Source organism: Diospyros lotus, chromosome 11 (genome assembly GCF_014633365.1).
Source record: "Diospyros lotus cultivar Yz01 chromosome 11, ASM1463336v1, whole genome shotgun sequence".
Lineage (NCBI taxonomy): Eukaryota > Viridiplantae > Streptophyta > Magnoliopsida > Ericales > Ebenaceae > Diospyros > Diospyros lotus.
This window is the reverse complement of record NC_068348.1, coordinates 5,524,867-5,550,074: the sequence shown is the minus strand read 5'-3', so window position 1 is coordinate 5,550,074 and position 25,208 is coordinate 5,524,867. Positions and strand designations below refer to the sequence as shown.

Sequence of the window (25,208 nt, the reverse complement as noted above, 5' to 3'; positions counted from 1 at the left end):
TTTTTTACTCTCAGGGGCATTTTGCAATTCTTCTTTTTCTTTGTTGACTTTTTCAAGAGATAATTTTAGAAATTCATCATTTTAAGCTTTCAAAATATTCTTCTCATTTTTCAAAGAATTTGTTTCATTTTCTAAAGACAAAATTTTCTTTTTCAACAAATTGTTTTTAAAGCTTAATTTCTTAAAATCTTGTGCTAATTCATCAAAAACATTTTGTAATTCTTTAAAAGAGAAATCGTCATTTAAAATATTAGAAGATTGAGATGTTACCTCATGATCTTCATGTTGTGCCATCAAGCATAGGTTGCCATCACTTGATTCATTGCTTGATGTGGACTGATCTTCATCACTCCAAGTTGCAAGGGCCTTCTTCTTGAATTTCTTCTTACTTTTCTTGAATGATGGACATTCGGATTTGATATGTCCAAACTTTTGACATCCAAAGCATTTTACCTCACTTATGTATTTCTCCCCCTCAAACTTACACATCCTCTTCCTTTGGTTTCTTCTTTCTTCCAAATCTTTATTTAACTTTTTCCCTCTAATGAATCTTTTGAACTTTCTAGTAAGCATTACTAAATCATCATCATCATTACTCAATAGAAGAATGTGAAACTTTGAAAAGATAAAATATCTAACTCTTTAGCCTTTTGAATGGCTGTCACTTTAGGATCCCATTCCTTTGGTAGACTCCTGAGAATTTTTCTAACTCTCTCTCCATTTGAGTAAGTTTTTTCTAGAGCCTTTAAACTTGTGATAATATTGTCAGGACCCTTACGGTAGCTAGATGTATGGAGTAAGTTGTAGCAAGTAAAGGGTAGCATAACAAGAAGTTGTTAACAAAGTTGATACAATTAGAATGATTATAAGGTTGTAATAGAAATAACAGTAGGAGCTAAGGGTGTTAGGCAATAAATGGTAGTTGTAATGAGGATGGACCTATATCAGGGGTTTTCCCTCTTAATGAGAATTATTGATGAATTTGTTGATGAAATTCCAGAATATCCCTTCCTCAATTCCTTCTAATCTCTCACTCACTCACTCAATTCTCTCTCTCTTTCTCTCGTTCTCTCTTTCTCCCTTAGAATCAAACCCTAATTCTCCTCATCAAGGAGAATTCCCTTGTCAGGTTTAAGACCCTGACAGTTAGTATTAGAGCACGAGACTTGGACCAAAGACATTTCTGTTTAGGTAATGGCAGAAGACACGTGGTTGAACTAGATGGAGCTTCAAATTCAATAAGTTAGCTCGACAATGGTGGAAGTCCAAGGAAAGGCAGCAACCACCGATGAGGCGACAAAATGATGAATCAAACAAGCCATGGACCGAAAGTTGGAGTGAGCAATGACGTACATGCAGGATCAGGTTTCCAGTCAGATTAAGGTGGTGTAAGACTAAATGTTCGACTAATTCCAAGATATGAAGGATAAACTCCAGAGCTTTATGCTCATGTTCATGGGCCAAAATTTGGTGAAATTATACGCTCAATTTCCTCCTAGGGAGCACTTAAAACCAGTGCTGTTCGAATCAGAAATGGGTACAAGATTCGCAGAAATGGTGAAATTAGGTGCGGAAACATTTACGGAGCAAGAAATCAGGAATGATTGGGTGCGACAGAATGGAATAGGCACATTGAACAGAGTTGTCAAGACCACGAGCTTGGAGGTGGAGATATTGGGTGCAGAAGAAATCAGCAATGGCCAAATGGGACGACGACCAATGGGCCCACCAAGCTCTTATTCGACCCATTTTCCTATGCCCAAATTGGACACACCTAGGTTTGAAGGGTAGAACCTTCATTAGTGGGTTCGATGGTGCAAAAAGTTATTCACCCTCTATCACACATCGGAGGAGCAGAAGATAACATTGGTACGTACTTGAATGACGTTACCGAATCATGGTTCCAATATTGGTATGATTCATAAGAGGACAACAACTAGTCACGATTTGTGGAGGATTTCTGTACAAGATTCGGGGATTGGAATCTTACCGATGTCGTGGAGGAATTTAACAAGTTGAAGCAAGTTGGATAAGTACAACAATACCAAGAAAGGTTTAAAGAGCTCAAGTCGATGATGCACATGCTAAATCCAGGATCAAGCGAATCCTGCTTTGTTTCTAGTTTCATAAGTGGGTCAAGTGATGAATTATGGCCGACAGTGAAGATGTAGCGATCGAAAATGGTCAACGAGGCTGTAGAAGGAGCTCAACTGCAAGAACTATTAGTAGAGGCCTTCATGAGAAAGCAAAAAATTTCCCTTTGAAGTAACCCAAATAATTTTAATCGAGGGGCATTTAAGGAGACATAGTAGGTAGGTCTCGTGGGGAAGAACATGATACTGGTGGCTGGGGGTAATTAGACGTCAGGAGGCAGATCAGGGATAATAAACCAGCGAAGGCAAGCTGGTTTATGTTTTAAATGTGGGGAAAGTTATGTGCTAGGTCATTAATGCTGGAAACAATTGTTGATGCTACAAGGAGAAGAATAAATACTAACAGCTAAGGAAGTGCAGAAGAGGAAGAAGTGTTGGAGATTGAGGAATGAGATGGGGAGATTTCCCTACATGCGTTGTAGGGTTCGGTGAATAGTAAAACAATGAAAGTAGAAGGTAGGGGGAGGAACCATAGGTTGGTGATTTTGATTGATAGCAGAAGCACCCATAACTTCCTAGGTAAGAAGACAACAAATAGATTAGGATGCACAACCACTAATGTACAACCATTAATAGTCACAATGGTGAATACGGAAAAAATGGTGAGCAAATTGGCTTGCATAAATTTTCGTTGGGAAATGCAGGGTGAATCATTCTTGGCAGACTTGAGACTCTTAAAGTTGGCAGGATGCGATGTGGTATTAGGAGTCGATTGGATACAAACGATTAGTCCTATCAACTTTGATTTTAACAAGCTGGAGGTGACTAATATGAAGGATGGAAGGGTAGTAACTATGAGTGGGAGTTTGGACAATGGGACATTCAAACTCATTATAGGGAAGAGGTTGGGAAAGCTGTTGAAAACAAGGATCCAGTAGGTTGAACACTTGTTTTCATTACAGGCCACAGAGGAGGAGGAAGTATCAGTGCAAAAGGGTCAGTTATCAGTGATAGTAAGTAGTTCGAGGCAACCACTATAGCAAGTACACGAATTTGACTCTTTAATTTGTTGGAAGAATTTAAGAATCTCTTTGTAAAACCCTCATCCTTATCTCCTGCATGTGCATTTGACCATGCTATACCTCTCAAACCTAATTCTGAACCCATTAATGTTTGTTCTTATAGATATCCACCCAAACAAAAGACTGAAATCGAAAATTTTGTTAAAAACATTTTACAACAGTCTATTATTCAACCTAGCCACAACCTATTTGCTTCTCTCGTCCTTCTTTTTAAAAAGGATGGTTTGTGGCATTTTTGTATTGATTACCGCTAATTGAATTCAATCATCGTCAAAGATAAATTCCCTATACCAATAATAGAAGACCTCCTAGATGAACTCAATCATGCAATAGTTTTTTCCAAACTGGACTTGAGGGCTGGTTATCACCAAATCCGCATGAAACTTGAAGACATCCACAAAACTACATTCCAGACTCATCTTGGGCATTATGAGTTCAATGTTATGCCTTTGGGGTTAACAAATGCCCTTACCACTTTCCAATTTTTAATTAATCAAATTTTTTAGCCTTATCTTCACAAGTTTATTCTATTTTTTTTTTTCGATGATATATTAATTTATAGCTCAACATTCATCTAACACCTCAACCATCTTCGAATTGCATTTGAGATCCTTAGGTTTAACCAACTTTATGTAAAGAAGTCAAAATATGCCTTTGCCCAACAGTAGGTGGAATATTTGGGTCACATTATTTTTGCCAAATGAGTAAGTACGAATCCTACCAAAGTGGCAGCCATGCAGACCTGGTCTACACCTACTATGGTTAAGGCGATGCGAGGGTTTTTGGGGTTGATGGGTTATTATCTTAGTTTTGTGCGTAATTATGGGCTCATAAGTAAGCCACTAATAGAGCTATTAAAAAAAGATAATTTTTAGTGGAATGCACAAATGGAGAGTTAGTCATTAGCTAAATGGACCAAGGATTTGCAAGAGCAATTATTGCTTGACCCATCTAGTAAGTCGAGGTACTCCATTTTGGGTGGATTGATGAGATTTCATGGGCGAATTGTGATTGGGAAGTGTCAATAGCTTAGGTCCAGAATTTTGCAAACTTTACATGGTTCACTGATAAGGGGGCACTTGGGAATTCGAAGCACCTACCATATATAAGGTCAAACAATTATTCTATTGGTCTGGTCTTAAGTGGACAGTGCAGGACTATGTGTTGTCTTGTGATGTGTGTCAAAGATGTAAGCATGAATTAGTGTTGTTGTAACATCCCGGAATTTTGGAGACAAATAGTAATTATTAATTCTAGTATTTGAGGTATTTAATTAATGTTTGAGAATTTGGAAGAAAATAATAAGTTATTTTGCTTTGGAGAAATAGGTAATTAATTACCTTACTTTGGAATATTATGAAATTATTAAGTCGGGGTTATATAATTTTCTTACAGTTTTCGGTACCAAATCGGCAGCAATGAGTACCATGGAGCCTAGATGTTTAAGGAAAATGATATGATAGTAACGAGCATCTCGATTGAGAATTTATGGTATTAAAAGAAATTAAAATCAAGACAATTTTCGGTACAACTTCAATTTAAGCCAAAAAAATGAATCATCATGGGGGACTCCTGGGAAGTCAGCGGAACCTTGAGGGGGCTCCGATTTTTCATGACGATCAATCCTGAGGTGGTTTCGGGATGAAACAAAGGTCTTGTGAGAGCTCGGGAGTGAAATCGACCTTATCTAGTAACCCTAGATTATTAATTTTAGGTTTTTGATAGCTTAATCCAAATAAAATTTATATTTGGGGGTGTAATTGCAAAGTAGAAAAGTTGAAGTGAGATTAAGAATATAATTTATGAATTTATATATATAATTTTCATAATTCTAATTATATAATAAATTATAAGTATAAATATATATATGTGCGTGTATATAAGTTGCGGGCGTGAAGTGAAGTTGTGGGTGTGAAATCAGTGGGTTCACATTTAATCATAGTGCAAGCACATAAATAGAAAAGTGGAAGAATATTTAAATGTGTTCTTAGAGAGCAAATGACATAAAATAGTGGGATGCACATGATTATCATGATTAGGAAGGAAATCAGGGGTTTAAATCCGTGATAAATTGGGAAAACTATGAGCTAAGGTTTGATGGCCAAGGCAAATTTGCCTATAAATAGAGGTATGCGGCTGTGAAATTGGGATCAAAAGGAAGCAAAAAGGATTTTGGCAAAAGTGGATCTTCACGAAAAAGAATATTTGCACTAAGGTAAATTTTATTGAAAAATTAGTATTAATAATTTATTTAGTGATTAGTTAATTAATTAGTTAGCTAAATTAATAGATAAAATTATTAGAAGTATTGTAGGTTTAAAGTATAGATTTTACATGGTTAGATTTAGTTATTTTGAAGCCAATGTTATTAATTTCTATTAAAAGTTTTACTTGGTAGCGGGAAGGCAAAGAAGTCAAAAATTGGTCATTTGAAGGCAAGCTCCTTACCTTTTTTTTATGTTCTATAATCCCTATGCAAGTCTCTATTATTTTCCATAATTTATTCTCTTCCTTACCATGATTCGGTTCCATGTATTAATTATGCAAATACGTGTGGTAATCATTGTATAATATGTGAGCTGTTGTTGAATCTGTAGACGATAGGTCTAAACTAAATATGTGACCCCTGGAGATATTTATTTTTAACTGCCACGGGCCTTTGTATCACCCCTACTTTTTTGGGAATGATGCCAAACCGTTGTGGGATAGATTCTTAGGGAGTCGGGGAGACTCGATGTGATAGTGGCAGTCAACTGATCAGCCTCTGTCTAATATTTAATATTATCAAAGATGTTGGACTAGTCAATAATTGTGACTAAAGACGGGCATTATCCGTAATCCCGAAAGCAAAGTGGTACAAATACTTACGTCGTTTAGGGGCTCATATCTTAACCTCGGAATCATATGAGATATCAATATGTCGATCTGCAAATATTGGGGCTAATGCCTTATGCCATAAATGGGTTGGGAATATACCAATATGGGTTCAATGATGTGAATTGCATAACGTGGAACATATGGGCTTTTACCCTTGAACTACTCAAGAAAATATTCCCATAACAACTGTGTAAAAACCCTTGCATATACATGGTGGAGTGAGTTGCATATGATCATGCATGATATTTTATATATGTTTATCAAGTGAAGTTTATTCGTCATCTCGGCCTCTGAGCTAGGGCACTACTATCGCTGTGCCGGTGACGTCTGGGCAGGATATGCATGTGCTCCCATGCAAAGAGAGTGACGTATGGTTAATGAGTATTAAGGGTTATGACATTGTATATGATATTGTTGAGCATATTGAGCTGAAAGGGTAATTATATTTTATTGAGCATGTGCATGATGTAAAGAAGTAGTGTGAACTTGAACGTGCATGTCGATGCACGATATACAATATGAACTCGGCTCGAATGGCCATGTGTATAATTATGAATACGTATGTTCTTATGATGCCTTATTTATTTCATATAAGCTTGTTGAGCCTTGTGGCTCTTGTTATTTTTAACATCATTCTAGGTTAAGGAATGGAAAGTTCGAGGTCAAATTTAATGGTATAAGATGCCTAGTGAGATACTAAAAAAATGATGATATGGGATGTATTGAAGGTGATGTTGAGTAATATCGTAGGAGTCGCGAATGTATCTTGAGGAAATACATCGAGTACGAATTTCAAAGACGAAATTCAATTAAGGGGGGGAGAATTGTAACACCCAGAATTTTGGAGATAAATAGCAATTATTAATTCTAGTGTTTGAGGTAACTAATGAATGTTTGAGAATTTAGAAGAAAATAATAAGTTATTTTGGTTTGGAGAAATAGGTAATTAATTATCTTATTTTGGAATATTTATGAAATTATTAAATTAGGGCTATCAATTTTCTACAATTATCAGTACCGAATCGACTGTAGGAAGTGTCCTAGAGCCTAGATGTTTAAGGAAAATAATATGGTATTGACGAGCGTCCCGAGTCAGGATTTATGGTATTAAAATAAATCGAAATTGAGACTGTTTTCGATACAGCTATGTTTTAGGATCGAATTATCGTAGGGGACTTCCGAGAAGTTAACGGAACCCTGATAGGACTCTAGTTTTATGTAAGAAATAGCTCTGAGGTGGTTTTGGAATGAAATAAAGGTCCCGTGAGGGCTCGGGGATGAAATCGACCTTATCGAATAATCTTAAATTATTAATTTTAGATTTTTGATAGTTTAATCTAAATAAAATTTATATTTGAGGGTGTAATTGCAAAGTAGAAAGGTTAGACTAAAATTAAGAATATAATTTATGAATTTATATGTAATTTTTTATTATATAATAAATTATATATGAGTAAAAGTATATATGTGTGTGTGTGTGTGTGTGTGTGTGTAATTATGTGTGCGTTGTCCTGCCTATTCTATCTCGCAAATGGACGGATCGTGACAAGTAACACAGTGATGAATAGAGTGTCGTACCCACGAGAACTAACTTTTGATGTTTACTCTAATTGATTTAACCTTAACCTAACATACACATTAACAAATACTTCAACTGTAATGAAAACTAAGTTACTAATAAAAGATGCAAACAAAACAATTTCTTTGATTCAAAAACTCTCAAAGTTAAGGCACTAGGGTTTGTGAATCCACCGTCGGCCTTCTATGATTAAATTATTCATTACTCGGGTCTTGCTATTCCTTATCTTAGGTTGAAAATCGATAATCCAATTACAACCAAAAGCCTCTCTCGATGGTGATTCAGTTCTATGTATATATATGAGATTAACTATCTCTAATTAACCTTCGAACATATAAACATGCATTCAATCACGGAGATCATCACAAAATGATTTCATAGGGCATAATGGTATCTCTACCTATTATAGGACCCTACGTTGTTTGCTACCATGTCTAATCCGTATTGAATCTCTCAAAAGCAATACAAATCACAAATATGTTCCAATGATGATCAAGCATCAAAACAACATTATGAACATAACAAACAATCAACCCGAATGGATGAGAAAATAGAAAACCAAATAACTTTAAATCAAACCATTAGAAGTCGAGGTTTTATCATTCACCCTAGCTAGAAACACTTAGCAATGCATTCTTGCAATCAAAAGAAAAAGAAAAGACTTGGAATCCATAGCAAAGAATTGAAAAAGAAAAGAAAAATACAAACCAAGTGTCTTCAATCTTTCGTCTGCTTCTCTTCCATCCAAAAAAACTCCTAAAACCCTCAAGAAGAAGTCTTTATATAGGGTTTTTAGGTTATCAAAGTCGTGCATAGTGAAAACTCTCATTTTTCATTGATTTTGACGGAGATAGGCCGAAATCGAGCTTTGATTTGAAGTTCAGAACGCCACTGTGGTCCTACAGCGATATGCTTGTTACTGTAGACCCATGAGCTCCAGATAGCAATTCTTAAAGCGGTTCAAATACTTACGCCGTATAGGGGCTCATATCTTAACCCCGGAATCATATGAGATATTAATATGTCTATTTGCAAATATTGGGGCTAATCCTTATGCCATAAATGGGTTGGGAACATACCAATATGGGTTCAATGACGTGAATTGCATAATGTGGAACATGTGGACTTTTGCCCTTGAACTACTCAAGAAAATATTCCCATAACAATTGTGTAAAGACCCTTGCATATACATGGTGGAGTGAGTTGCATATGATCATGCATGATATTTTATATATGTTTATCAAGTGAAGTTCATTCATCCCCTCGGCTTCTAAACAAGGGCACTGTTATTGCTGTGCCGGTGACGTCTGGGTAGGATGTGCACGTGCTGCCATGCAAAGAGGGTGACGTATGGTTAATGAGTATTAAGGGTTATGGCATTGCATATGATATTGTTGAGCATATTGAGCTGAAAGGCTAATTGTATTTTATTGAGCATGTGCATGATGTAAAGAAGTAGTGTGAACTTAAACATGCATGTTGGTGCACGATATACAATATGAATTCGGCTCAAATGGCCATGTGTATAATTATGAATACGTATGTTCCTATGATGCCTCATTTATTTCAGATAAGCTTGCTGAGCCTTGTGGCTCATGTTATTTTTAACATCATTCCAGGTTAAGGAAGGGAAAGTTCAAGGTCAAGTTTAGTGGTATCAGATTCTTACAGATAGCCATGTGTACAAGGGCTCTCCCAACCTAAAAGATCCTTAGAGATGAGTGTGGACAGAGGCTCAGATGGGGTGTTTTGTTAGATTTGTTTAGCTGATTCTATGGGATGTATGTAAGAGCCCCTGAAATGTATAATTTTTGTCAGTCTACTTCCGCTATTGTAAATAAAGAGTGAGGTGAAAATTTATGGTCGTTACAATTATACCCCGGGTTATTGTAGCCTTTAGAGAGTCTAGAATAAGCTTGGAGCTGTTTGTCTATGGATTTTGTAGAAGGGCTACCAAGTCGATAGATAAGAATTATGTGTTGGTGGCTATGGACCGTTTTACCAAATTTGCCCATTTTATTGGCCTCTCACATCCTTTTAAGGCTCAAGAAGTGGCCTAGATCTTTTTGGATCATATCATCAGTTTGTATAGGGTGTCAAGGACTATTATCTCAAATCGGGATAAGATTTTCTCTAGTCTCACGTGGAAAGAGTTGTTTAAGTCTTTGGGGGTTCACTTACATATGTCTACCGCCTACCATCCAAAAACGAATGGCTAAACAGAGTAGGTTAATTAGTGTCTTGAGAATTACGTGTGTTGCCTCTGTTTAACCCATCCCCACAAATGGCATAGATGGTTTTCATTGGCACAATGGTGGTATAATTCCTATTACTACACCTCCCTCGAGTTGTCCCCGTTTTAAGCCTTATATGGTTACACGCCCTTTTACTTGCCTAACACCTTATCTGTCGATGCAATGGACGAGTTCCTACAGCAGCAGCAGAAGGTGTTGCAAATCTTACGACGAGAGTTGGCTACAACACAGTATCGAATGAAGTAATTTGCAGATTGTCAGTGTAATGAGCTGGAGTTTTCTGTGGATGACTCAGTTTAGTTGAAGTTAAGGCATGCTCTACAGGGGACCTTCACTAAGTCTCCCATTTCTAAGTTGAGCCCTAAATTTTTTGGGCCCTTCCAGATTGTGGCCAAGTTCGGATTCGTTGCATATTAGTTGCAGCCTCCACCTAATTGCCTTATTCATCCGGTTTTTCATGTCTCACTTCTTAAGAAGTCTATTGTCAATGAGGTATTCCCAAGTGTTATTATCAGAATGGAGGTGCGTCCACTACACTAAGACTTGTGTATTGGGGACTAGCAAGTTTCTTCTACATTATTGGATTAGGGTGGTGAATCTTTTCCACAATCCGAACCAACCTTGATCCTAGATAAGCGAGTGATCTATTAGAATGGCGCTCCTATTACCCAGGTCTTAGTGCAATGGACGTACCTCCATTCTAACAATAACACTTGGGAATACCTCATTGACTTGTTGCAGCAATTTTTGCCAATTGTCAAGTTCCTTTCGCTTTCTTGAGGACAAGAAAGTTATAAACCAAGGGGTATTGTCAGGACCCTTATGGTAGCTAGATGTATGGAGTAAGTAGTAGCAAGTAAGGGGTAGCATAACAGGAAGTTGTTAGCAAAGCTGATATAATTTGTTAATGAAATTATAGAACATCTCTCCCTCAATTCCCTCTAATCTTTCTCTCACTCAATTCTCTCTTCTCGTTCTCTCTTTCTCTCTTAGAATCAAACCCTAATTCTTCTCATCAAGGAGAATTCCCTTGTTAGGTTTGAGACCCTGACAAATATCATTAAACCTAGTAAACATATCCTTAATAGATAGGTTGCAAGGAAACGAAAATGAGAATCGCTTCCGATACGAAACTAAAATGGGGAAATGAACATTTTTCAAAAAAAATAGGTGTAAACAATTTTGAAACGAGAAACGTTTCCTATTTTGGAAACGGATTGAAAATGCCAAAACGGCATCTCAGAGCCATTTTCGTGCTTTACTGCTTAATAAGCTCCCAAGATTTCATAGAAAAAAAGTTCATATTCATGAATTAGTAAATTTACCTTTGTTTCCCTAACTTGACTTGTACCTTCATGAGCAATCTCCAATTTATCCCAAATCTCCTTAGCCATTTTGCATGTGGATACTCTATTGAATTCCTTCAGCCCAAGTGCACAAAAAAAGATGTTCATGGCTTTGGCATTTATCTCCATAATCCATTTTTCTTCTCTTGTCCAATCTCTTATCTTCTCCATTTGGGGTAGAGTGACTCCATACATAATGGTCTGATAAACGTTGAGATCTTACATCACAAAGCTAGAGATCCTCTTCTTCCTATATGCGTAATTTGATCCATCAAAGTAGGGTGGCCTTACGGTGCTATGACCTCCAATGGTTTGTGTCATCTTTGGGATCCCTCTGTTAGTGTTAGTGCCATAATGCTAGATTTAGATGGCATCTAACAATTGTAATAATGGAACTAATGATGTAATTCTTGCAAATATAATAAAATATGTTATCATATTTTAAGGTCATCTTCATTCATAGCTCTCCAATCATAGTATATGAATGAATCCCTAGATTTCTCGTTGAAGGTCTTATTCTTAAATGTTAAGAAAATGTGACAAAGAACCTTCGTATTAAGGATATCTTAAGGTTAATTCCTAGTTGTTAGACTTCTCTTAGAAAGGGACAATGATTAGTCGAGTACGGACTGGCACATGGGATACTATCTTTGATTAGTATGAGATGCTAGTGATAAAGGATGATGAATCGCATGTCATAATCCACGAGATGGATATAGTATACATGTGTGTAGGTGTTAGTGGAACATCTACTGAAAATGATGCACATGATAAATCACATGGCTGAAAGGATCTATAATCTATCACAGCCTTCGATTATGTTATTAATCCTTAGACTGAAGGCAACACAATTGTCTTGCATGTCGGTGTCAGTGATTTATCGTTGCTAAGAACCATCTAGTTATTGGGTGGGAGATGCACTATATGGTCCCTGTGTAATAGGGTATGGAGGTAGGTGATTGCTAATATGATCCATTGACCCCTAGCGTAAGGTGAACATCCTATGCAATCAGTGGTGGTTTTGATTGAAGAAACCCCTGATCAGGGTACACTCGATTGGAAAGTGTTCCAATGTCGGAAAGAGTTTCAATATGTCATCTCAATGTCACCACATTGATTTTAGCATAACTATCGAGTTAGTGAGTTTGATTAGTTCATGACTCTCACTCGATCAGGATGTTAGTCGATTAGGGGATTATAGTACACTGGAATCGAAAGCCCAAATAGGTTATATTCTAAAGTAAGACTTCATTGCTGGTAGGATTTCCCTAACATAATGCTAGTTATCACTCAGGATTTTTTGAGGTATATCGAGAAGAATGAGATATCCTCGTTGTGGACTAAAATGTTTGGTCAACGTTAAAGAGTTAATGCGTCTTGATTTCTACTTAGTAGTTAACCTAAAAGGTCACGTGCATATCTAGGTATGGTGGTTGACTAAGCGATTAAAGCTAAAATCATCATTAAGAATTAATGATGTCACTATTAAGAGTTAACAGATTGGATTCAATGATCCAATTAATAAGAAGCAACTGTCAGGAGTTGACAAGCATGTCATTAAGAGTTAATGGGAGTCATGGTTTCATCATGAGATAGTGAAAGGGTCATTAAGAGTTAATGACGTGCCTAAATGCAATTTCTGGAAAGTTAGATATAAACGGTTGACAGTTCCTTAGATGCTATCGACTATTCGTGTTGATTGTGCCAATTAGTCGATAGTCCCTTAGAAACTGTCAATCGTTTCTGTTGCAGAGGATAGCGAATCGCTCTATTGATTTGTCATATTTGTAATGATTTTGGGGGCATATGGCATGGAAGGACAAGAGAGGCGACGACGTGTGTCCTTCTTGTTGACCCTTGGTCTTTTCTCTCTCTCTCTCTCTCTCTCAGTTGATTAGTCTGATTTAGACACCTAGGGTTTATGGGCTTCCATATAAAAGGTAAAAAGGAAAAGAGAACGAGAAGAGAAGCCATTTTTTGCAATTGTTGCAATACCCTCTTTTGGCCTTGCTAATTTTCTTCTTCTCTTTCCAAAGCCCTTGCCCCTTTTCAATTGTTTACTTCCATTTGCCCCATTGGTCACTCCATTGTTAGAGTAAAAATACTCTTTCAATAGTGAGATTGTTGAGTTTTGAGAGACTAACCGTTTGAACCCAATGTTATCTCTATCTTTTGCAAATAGCTTGACTAGCACAGAAGCTAGCTTGCAAAACTCAGCCCCAATAGAAGCATGCACTAACTAGGCCCCTCGTACATTCAGATGTCAGTTTAGTCTAACTGAAGTTCTGTTCGAGAGGAGATTGGAGGCGCAACAGTTGCTACCTAAGAGGATTCCAGTCGCTTCATCAGTAACGAAACTCTTCACTAAGGTATACGTTCCTAACGCCCTATGAAATGGTTTCATTTGTTTTGCATATAGTCATTGGAAACGAGTCTTAATTACAATGTGATTTTGGTGTTTGTTTCTACCTTATTTGTGTTTTCGAAAAATGATTTTGAAAACTAGTTAAACCCTTGCATTGACACACCAAATGTTGGTGTTCCCCTTCTCTTCCCTAGGTGATTAAAGTTGAAAACGAAAACAAGGGGACTAGGCTCTGATACCAATTGTTGGGTCGACGAAATCAATGTCACCACACACTCAAAATGGGGGATGAATTGAGTGTTTAAGAATTTAAAGGATTTTGTGAAAGTTTTCAAAGATAAATATGAAAACAATAAAACACAAGTAAAATAAACAACAACATATACTAAAGTCACAAGAGATTTATAGCAATTCGATTCAACTTCAACTTACTCCACTATCTTAGCTTCCCATTAAAAATTTTAAAATCTACTAAAACCTCTTATTTACCCAAGTAGACCTTCTAGTATAAATCGCTAATGCTAGGAATACAAACCTCCTACCAAACTCTGTAAGCCCTCTAGCACACAAGCTAGGAATATTTATATATATAAAAGTATGATAGTCTAAAAAAAATAAATTTTCCCAAAACTTGCATTAATACTTTAAAATTTTCAATTGCTTTGAAATAATAAGTACTAATTACTGTAAAATTAATAATGAATTTTAAATACATGAGTTTTTTAATGCTAATCATGAGTTTTCCAATATATTATTATGTGAATATTAAATATTTAATTAATCCATCAATCAATTAAAAATAAATACTATTTATGAGGAATATGAATAGACACTTAAAGTATTAATTAAGTCACAAAAATTTGTCAATTAAATAAAATCTTATCTTTATATAATATAATAATATATAATATATTATATTAAAGTATAATCTTTATATATATATATATATAAGTAGGATAGTTTGCAAAATAATTTTTCCCTCCAAAACTTGCATTAATTACTAAAAGTAGCAGTAATTAAATGCTTGTGTTTTTCAATAAATTAAAGATAGTAATTAAATTAAAAAATTAAGCATGAGTTTCGAATACTATTTATAATATTTATTTATAACTTAATTTTATACTCAATTAATCTTCTCATCAATTAATTCCTCAATTAATTAAAAATAAGTATTATTTTTTATCAATATTATTAATTAAAAATATTTATAATATTATTTTTTATTAATTCCTCAATTAATCCCTCAATCAATCAAAAATAAATATTATTTCTGAAAAATATGAATAAACAATTTAAACTATTAATTAAGTCATAGAAAATTGTTCATTTGTATAAAATAAAAATAATTTACATTTAGTACTTATTATTCCAAAGCAATTGGAGGTCTCCTATAAAGTATTTTGGAACTTTTCTTTATCAATTAAATAAATATTATTAATAAGAAATTTGAATAGACAATTTAAATTATTAATTAATTCATATATAGATATATAATTTCTCAATGAATTAAAAATAAATATTTTGTTTATAAATATTATTAATCAAAAATATTTATAATATTTTTTTTATTAATTCCTCAATTATTAAATAATAAATATTAATATATGGATTTTTCAATATTAGTTAAGATTTAACAAATCATATTTGCAAGACTATGCAAGAAAATTAATACATAGTGAAATAAAAATAAGTCAAAATTCATATTTTCAAAATTCTATTATCATTGCAAAAATTAAATTTCAAAATCAAAAATTAAAAATTTCAAATGAATTTTTAATTAGCACGGAAAAATCCAAGTTTCCTCACATTTAAAATTTTTAATTTATATTTATATTTATAATTTATAAATAAATATATAATATAATAAATAATTTTATTTTAATAATTAATCAATCACTATCTTTAATTTAATACAAGACCAATGCATGAGTTTTCCAATATTAATTAAGATTTAAAATATTGCATTTTCAAGACTAATATATAAATTTTTTAATATTAATTAAATTTTAATTTTTAAATTTATTGTGATTATACCTCCATGCATCGCACGAGTGAACACTAGTTAATTACAAGAAGTAATGCAATCAAGAAGATTTGATAGTTGACATTCTTAGTTATAATATCTCTCAAACAAAAAATACAAAGGCTAAACCAAGATAATACAATTGATATATGTAGTCTTTTGAGAGAGAAAATGAAAGCTTAAGCACTAATGAGAATAAATGATATAATGGTAAGCTCTTAACACTTTATTTTTATTCATTAACCTTCTCTAGTGCATTTATGGGTTGTATTTATATGCTTCTCCAATACTTTGAATAAAACTAGTCAATTATAGTCGTTGAAACCTGCAAAAAATAGCCATTAAAGTGATTTGTAATGAAAACGGTCGATAGGCTCATAGAAACGATCGACCAATTAGAGCAAGTTCAAAAGAGGGCGGTTGACATGAAGAAAAAAAATCGTCAATCGAGATGAAAACGATCAATCAATTTTGAAGCAATAGCGATCGACCAAAGTAGGTTAAGATCATGCATTAGACCGGACGACTGGCCTTGTAAAGCTGATTGACGGGTAGAAAGGATCAGTCAACTGATTGGCCTTCATTTTTAAACTATGATTTTGTTTTTCAAGTGTTTCTATACCAAATTTGATACATAAAAAATAAACAATTATTTTGAAAATAAAAACTTATTTTTTAAATGCCATCAAGAATATTGAGAACGAGTTTTTGACATTGAATAAAATTGATTATGGTTCTTAATAAAGTGATTTAGATGCACCAAATAAAGAATCATTTAGAGATGATATTAAAAAAATATTTTTTATCACCAAAATAATATTATTTTTTATCGTCAAAACAATATTAAAGAGCAAAGCAACAATAATATGCTCAAATCATTTTGAATACGTTAAAAGGTCCAAATACTTGATTTTTCAGTGTATAGCCTTAGCTGCTCTAGTTTTAACTTCTTCTTTTTTCTGGTAAATTATAAGGTATGGGTTCAATTGTTGGTTAGTCTGGTTGGTTTTGACTTTTGAGCTTGCTGATAAATATCAGGGTTGTGCGTGGGTTGAAGAGTTTAGGCTTGTCAGTGGACTGGCTAGCTAGATTGGACAAGCAGATCATATTCATGCTGAGTGTGAGCGTTACCCAATTCTAATGTTTTAAAAATTAAATCGGAGTGTGAATCGGCTTATTAATTGAATTACAGGTTATTTAGTTTGGCCGATTAGATCGAAATAGTCCGATCAAATGATATCATATATATATATATTATAATTAAATAATATATATTTAAAATACTAATATTTTATATATTATTATGAAAATTATTATTATTAACTAATATTCAACTAATATTTCATATATAATTGTTATATATGTTATTATAGAATTAATTAATAATTAAAAATTTAAAAATGAGCGAGGGGTGAAAAAAATCGGGATCAATCCAGTTTCCGGTTCACCAATCCAATCGAATTTTGACTGATTTTGACCGAGTTAAAAGACATTTGACCTTTTAAGTTAAATCAGACTGAGTAAGTCACTAGTTCTCAGTTAAACCGGTCCGATCGGCCGATCTAGTCCGATTTTTAAAACATTGCCCAATTCTATGGGCTCCCTAGTTCATTTGGTCTTATGATTTATATTTTTCCTTGGGCTAGAGATATTTAGAATTTACCTTCACTAGATCTCACGAGTTATATGTCCTTCGTTTTTCTTCATTCTCCACATGTATGAGGAATCAATAGATTTAAAATATTAAAAACCAGATGTAGTAGAACCCAATAAAGTGTGACTTCCCAGAGGTAAACAAGGGGCCATGTGCCTCATTCACAGAAAACATGCATGCTCATTAATTAGCAAGACATTTTGGTTTGTTATACATTAATTATCAACGGTCAGTTGATTTAGTTTTTTTGTAGCACTAGCTTTGCTAGAATCGAGTTGTACCATGATACTTTTGAAAATGAATTGAGGTTCAAGATTATTTTAAAGTTACATTTGGCATTAGTGCGTCTAAAGGTTTATTTTTTATTTTATTTTTTGTCTTCAGTTTTGCTCTATTTAAGAATTTAACCTTTCCTCTTGAAACATTTATGTTGATGTGGTACTGGGTCTGAAATCATTCTATTCTGTGTTGCAGGATTCCTCTTCCTCAATGTGCTAAAAGAAATGGATAAAGATCCAGATTTATCATTTTCGGATAGGTTCGAAAGTAGAAGTGCAGAATACATTTCCTTAGGATGTGATACTGTTGGACCGAGCGGAAGACTCAACAAGAACAAAACATAAATGACTGATTCAAAACTCTAATGCTTTCGGTAGAATCAATAACACACTTAAGCAACAGAATGCTAAGTAATACAAAAACAGACAAGAAATAAAGGAAGAGGACACCAGAAATTTTACCGTGGTTCACCCAAATGGCTACGTCCACGTTGAGCTCAGTAAGAAAGAGCTCACTACACTATATCGAGTAAGGTTACAAGGATCCGAACAAATAGACTGTACATCAGTAGTTCTTCTAACAAAATAGCCTCACAATCAACAAATACAGATTAGAAGCAAATCTAAGAACCAGAGATTACAAGAAAATAAGTCTATACAAATCAAAACAGAGCTTACTCAAAGAACCCCACAGCTCGATCAATCTCTCTTTTTCCTTTTTCTTTCTGCGATATTTCTCGTCGTGATTATCATCCCGAGGCACTATTCCATTTATATGAGAGTTGAATGGCTGGGATTGAGATTGATAAAGACAGCATCGATGGCCATCGGTTAATTGTAGAACACGATTAACAGAAAGGCAGAGAGGACAAGCAAAGGGCGTCGGGCAGAGCAAGGACAATCAAGAGGCGCCGGATATCAGAGAGACGAGGCCTTGATGGTTGCAAAGTGGCCGTCCATCAGCCATCCACGTGGACTGCTAAGGTTGCCTAAATTACCCTCCAACAAGACGACAACGTTTTGATGCTTCACCCACAACAGATACTCCTCCTGTTCTGCATGGACGATCACCAATTCAAGCATATTCAGATTTTTTGAGGAACTTTAGAGACACGTTCAGACCTTTTCTTGGCGCTATCATAACAGTAAGATGAATGGCGTTATTCTTTTTAGACAGATGTCATGTGATTGCTTTGTGTTGAGATCAAGATTTCATGGTCTTTGTTGTTACTAGCAGGGACTTCAAGTCGGAATGGGTCCTGATGGTTAACTTAGATATCCTTCATGCCCTTCCCAGAAGTTATCAGTGACTCGGCAATCTCGTGAACTTGGCGAATTTCAATGCTATATATGATAAGGTTGGTAGAAGTTAGTTAATTCCTTCCAAGTGCAACAAGAGGTTACATGGCTCTGCATTGTGCCTTTCTGGCTCCAATTTTGTTCTTGTACATGTTTGACTATTCTTTCTCTCATAATACTAACTTCGTTGTGTTACTTTCTTCTACCTTTCAGTACATGCGCGCTTCTTTGAATTCTTGTGCTCGAGAGGTCGGGATGCAAGAATGGGAAATTCGGGGTCCTATTGATGCTAACAAGTTACTGCATGATCCAGAAAATACTGAATTTTTCAGCAGCAATGGTTCATGGAATACACCGTATGGTGAGTTTTTCCTTGAATGGTACTCTAGAATGCTGCTTCTGCATGGGGAGAGGATATGTTCAGACTTCAGAGGCAGACACCATTTTTTGGGGTATTGGAGTTGATGATACTGGACCGATCACCGAGGTCTGCCTCGAACCAAGTACCTGCAGGGGCGGGGCTGTAATCCCCCGAGAGAACTCCGACACTCAAGTTAGTAGAGAAAATATGCCCAAAATGGAAATTGAACAAGGAGTCAGATGATCTGTACCTGTAGAAGTCGACCTCTATTTAAAGATGAGGTAAAGCACACTTTGAAGAGATAAGACAACTTCTGAACCGGACGTTGGAGAGAATCTCGGTTGATTGAGTCAACCTCGTTCAAAATCAAATATGAGATGAATGATGAAGATATAGGTGACACGTGGCACTTTCTTGAGGCAGGCACGTGGCGGCACCATATTGGGGATCTTCAAGGGTAGTATAGTATTTTTGCCCTTAGTAAAATATTCCCTCACCACTTGCCCCCCCACTCCTTGAGCTGCGAGGGAGAGGAGCTCGGGCAGCTGAAGGAGTAGTCCTCTCAGCTTTCCTGAAAAAAGAGGTTTTACAAAAAAAAATAAATGAATAAAGAGCTCTATTATTGGCTATTGTTGGCTCGCTTCCCAACTAAAAATCCCATCACCACTCCCCATGGCCCTCCAAGAATTCTATAAAAAGGGGGGTGGGGATGGTCCCCTCCTCACAAATACTATTGGAGTGGAAACATACTTGGAGGTGTAGTGAGAAGGTAAAAGATCTTTCATCTTTCATCTTTCATTTTTTTATCTGCTTTTTCATTTCAGTTTTTTTTTTTTTTTTTTTAAAAACTTCTTTTTTGCGTGGCCGAGACCAGAGGTCTCAGCCACGTTTGGAACAGGCCGGCCGCTCGGGCTGAGGCCGCGCGCGCCCCGGTTGCGCGGCTTGCCCGCGCGCGCGGGCCGAGACAGCACTGGCCGAGCCCTCGCGCCTCGGCCGCGCGAGGGCTTGCCCGCGCGCGCTGGCCGAGGCCGCGCCGGCCGAGTCCTCGCGCCTCGGCCGTGCGAGGGACTCCCTGTCCCCTTTTTTTTTTTTTTTTTTTTTTAGGCCCTTGGTCTCGACTTTGAGACCTCTTTTCCCCTTTTTTTTTTTTGTGCAGGATTCTCACAGGGTTCAAGAGATTCTAATTGGTGCCTTTAAGTTCATCAAGGGACGGACCAGCTCCCTCTTAAGGGTTCTCTCGTGCGTTTTTCTTCCATCCTTGGAATTCTTCTCATCAGCCGGTATTCCTTTGCCTCCCTTCTCTTATTTTTTGTGGCTTTTTCTTATCTCTCTTCCCATGTCACGTTGCTTTGGTAAGTCGATCTCCATGGCCTCCTCTAGCAACTCAGATGGGAATAGCTCAGACTCTTCCAGCTCCTCTAGCTCCTCTTCCCAGTCTGGTAGGCAAATGGGAGACGCTGGGACCTCTCGGCCTCGTCCTCATGCCCTATCTTTTGATAATGATACCGACACAGAGTTAGAGCTCCACCATAACGGTCTCCCTGATGACCTAACCCCTGCCTATTCTTCCTTGTCCGAGGATGAGGTCTCCGGACTCGCCCGAAAATATCATCTCCCTATTACGGGCTATTGGTATTCTACACCCTCCAACCTTAGAGCCCATCAATCCCCTCCGGGGGCTTTAACCATCTATGAAACCTCTCTTGAAGCAGGGTGTCGGTTCCCTTTCGAAAACACCCTTGCCGAGATCTTTCGACTCGTAGGGTTATCTCCCTCTTAACTAGTGCCCAACGGGTGGAGGAACTTAGTATCTTTCGTTATATGTTGTCTGGGGAGAGGTATTGTCCCCAAAGCTAAACTCTTTTTAAAATTATTTCGCCTCGTATGTTTTGATAAGTCCGAGTTTCGCTATTCTTTCATGGCATACCCTGACTGTAAGTTTCTCGTAGACACCCCGTCCTCCTTAAAAGGTTGGAAAAATCGATATTTTTTTATGGGATCTGGCTCCGCTACTATAGGTGTGCCCACCGCCTGGCGTCGGCCTTCCCGTAAGAATTTCCCTCGTGAAATAACCCCTTTAGAGAGGAGGGACGCCGAGATTTTGATGGGTTTGGAGCACGTCAGTACCGCCAGGTTGATTAACGAACAAACCCTGTTTCTCGGGGGTCTATGTCGATACCCCTGCCCAGCAGCCGACACTCCCTTAGGTTGATTTTTTCCGTTCTCTCGCTCCGCTTCTTGTTTCTAATTTCTGCTTGCTTCCTTATTCTGACATATAATCTTATTTTGCTTTGCAGCCAAGATGATCGATGATGCGGAGCTGTGGGGGACCGAAAAACAAGCTGCTGAAGAGGCCAAATGGGCCCGGAAGAATGCCAAGAGGCATACTCGAGACTCCAGGCTCCCACCTCGGCACAAGAAATCAAAAGCGTCCGGGTCCCGCTCTTCTCTGCCCCACACCGAGACAGGAGGCTCTCAGGGCACCGAGCCCCTCTCTGACATGCTTGAAGAAGAGGCGCCTATTCCCGCTAGGGCTCTTCACCGACCCAACTGGAATGTCCAAGAAACAGACCACAGCAGCGAGGCTTGGGTGGCGACTCAGCTTATTCAAGGCCTTCCCACTCGGGCAGACATGGAGGGGGCCGCCGACCTGACTTTGGAGACCTTGGAGTCTTGCTACGGCCAGGGCTTGGTTCAGGTTAGCCCTTCGGACTTTTAATATAGAGAACTCTCGTCCCCTATATTTTAACTTTGTGCTATTTGAACAGAGTATTATCGCTCATAACGAGCTCCAAAGGCGAATGGCGAGAAATTCACAAAGGATGTTGGAGATGGATAATGCCCTTGCCGACTGCCATAGAACCATCGAGCAGCGGAACGAGGATCTGAGGGCTCAACATCAGCGAAACGAGGAGCTTGAGGGACGCCTTCAGGGGCTCGAGATTAGCCACCATGCCTTGGAGGAAGAGTTAGGACGGACTCGGGAGCGCAACCGGGAGCTTGAAGAGAAGTATGCAAACCCCACCCAACTCCCTGAGGTGAGAGGATTTATTAGACATGAGCTGCAAGGGGTATGGAAGAGAGGTTTCACTCGCTGCACGGAGGAGATGCAAAGAGCCTATCCTGACCTCAGTTTTGCTCCCGTCAGGTCCATGGAAGATGTGATCGCCGAGCTCAGCCGAGCATCATCCTCCCAAGCCCCAGCAAACGAATCTGAGGAGTCCGAAGAAGAAGAAACCTAGTTGTTAGTTGCATGTATCTTCTTTCCCCAAGTTTGGGTTATATTGGACTTCTGATCTTTCATTGCATAAAAATGCTTCGTAGTTGTGCCTTTTTTGTAATAGTTTGAGCCAAGTGATCTCTGTTACCTGATTTCTCGCCCCTCCATTTTGCTTTTATTTTAGGGGTGGTCCCCTTGGGGCCATATCTTACCCTTGACTCTTCCTTTTTATTAGGGGTGGTCCTCCGAGGCCATATTTGACCCGTGACTATTCCTTTTTACTAAGGGTGGTCCCCTGAGGCCATATTTGACCCGTGACTCTTCCTTTTTATTAGGGGTGGTCCCTTGAGGCCATATTTGACCCGTGACTCTTCCTTTTTATTAGGGGTGGTCCCCTGAGGCCATATTTAACCCTTTGTTCTTGCTAACTCCAGTGGGGATGAAAGGACTCAAAAAATTCCATTTGGAGGCCACTGAGTTCGGGGAAGGGAGAACCTTTCCTTCCTTTTTGCCTCTTGCCCCCTCTTCTTATTATTTTTTATATTTCGTAGGACAGTCTGCACATATAAAAAGAACAATAATGAGGTTTTATTGAGAAACATACATAGCTTCAAGATCCTTGGGGGTAACCCATTATTGATAAAATTTCCTCAAGTTCTGAATATTCCACGCATTCTTTATTGGAGTGCCGTCCATAGTTCCAAGCCGGTATGCCCCAGGGCTGAGGGTCTCGGTAACCCGATAGGGGCCTTCCCAAGTCGGCGACAACTTGTTGGAGTCTCGGGAGTTGCTCACACTAACTCGTCGAAGGACTAGATCGCCAGGTAGAAAACTCCGAGCTTTCACCCTTCGATTATAGTACCTCTCAATTCGCTGATTATAAACCGCTTGGCGGACCCTTGCTTCGTCCCGAAACTCCTCCACTGTATCTAGATTATTCCTTAAGGCTCGTTCATTGGATTCTAGATCGAAATGCTCCACCCTAAAAGTTGGGATCCCGATCTCTACCAGAATAAGGGCCTCTGAGCCGTAACATAAGTTGAATGGGGTCTCTCCGGTGGACCCCCTCCTCGTGGTCCGGTAAGACCAAAGGATGCTCGGTAACTCGTCCACCCAACTTCCATCTGCCTTGTCCACCCTGGCTTTTAATCCATGGAGCATAGTCCTATTATCAAGCTTAATCTGTCCGTTAGCCTGTGGATGAGCTACTGAGGTGAAGTGCTGCTTGATCCCCAATTCTTGACACCATTCCTTGATCGTCCGATCTGTGAATTGGGTCCCATTATCTGAAACAATCACCCGCGGGATCCCGAACCGACAAATCAAGTTCTTCCATAAAAATTGCTTCACTTTTCGCGCAGTAATGGAGGTCAGGGGCTCGGCCTCTATCCATTTGGAGAAGTAATCTATCGTCGCGATCAAGAATTTTACTTGACTTGCGGCAGGCGGGAACGGACCCAGAATATCAATCCCCCATTAGGCGAAGGGGCACGGCTAAACCAGGTGGGTGAGCATGGCGCTAGGAACATGAATTAGGTTGGAGACCCGTTGGCATCTTTCACATTTCTTGACCAACTACTCTGCATCAGACACCATAGTCGGCTAGTAGTACCCTTGTCGAAGGGCTTTCTGATAAAGAGTTCGAGCTCCTATGTGACTCCCACATATTCCCTCATGGATCTCTCTTAAAACATAGTCAGCCTCACGTGGCTTTACGCACTTCAAGAGTGGTTGAGTGAAGGATCTCTTGTACAACTCTTCGTTGATTAGTATAAATTTCTGGGCCCTCCTTTTTAGCTCCCGGGCCTCTAAGTCACTCTCTGGTAGCTTTCCATCCTTCAAATAACTAACAAAATTGTCCATCCAACTTGGCTCTAGATCGAGACATAGCTGTTCCACCATCTCATCAATGCTTCTTTGAGGTAATGTCTCGATAAGAATCTGTCTAGAATTGGTTAGACAAGAGGCCGATGCGATCCGGGACAAAGTGTCTGCTTCCATATTCTGGGATCGAGGCACATGCTCAATCTTTATAGATTGAAAACGACTCATTAGTTCCTGAACGAAAACCAAATATTTGGACATGTGGTCCTCCCTAGCCTCGTATTCTCCCTTCACCTGCTGAACAACAAGGTTAGAATCAGATTGTATGTTGAGATGCTTCGCCCCAAGCTGTGCTGCGAGCCTCAACCCAGCTATGAGGGCCTCGTACTCTGCCTCATTGTTAGACACCCGAAACTCAAAATGCAAAGCGTATAACCAGGACTGACCCTCAGGGCTCTTTATCATTAGCCCGGCTCCTCCGCCCCCAGAGTTTGAGCTGCCATCCACTGCCAACATCCATGGTCCTAGGCTGTCTTCTAAAGGTCCGTCAAGCCCAAATCCTTCGACGATGAAATCAACTAAGGCCTGGGCCTTAATAGCTGACCGAGGTCGATACTCTATATCGAATGTTGTTAACTCCATTGACCACTTCAACATTCTCCCTGAGAGCTCTGGCTTCCCCAAAATCTGCCTTAGAGGCTGGTCAGTAAGCACGATGATAGAATACGCCTGGAAATAGGGTCGTAACTTTCTCGCTAAGACGACCAGGGCAAACGCTAATTTCTCCATGGGGGAATACCGAGCCTCTGCCACAGACAATCGTTTGCTCGTGTAGTATACTGGCCTCTGCCTCTTATTCTCTTCACGCACCAGTACCGAGCTCACTGCCTCTTCTGCCACGGCCAAGTAGAGGTATAACGGCTCACCCATCTTTGGCTTAGTAAGGACTGGC

The 25,208-nt window shown here is 38.1% G+C and overlaps 1 pseudogene; it reads left to right on the top strand.

Moving 5' to 3' along the window:
• LOC127813496 (beta-amylase 1, chloroplastic-like) overlaps positions 1 to 25,208 on the top strand; it is a 58,377-nt pseudogene that overhangs the window by 27,024 nt on the left and 6,145 nt on the right.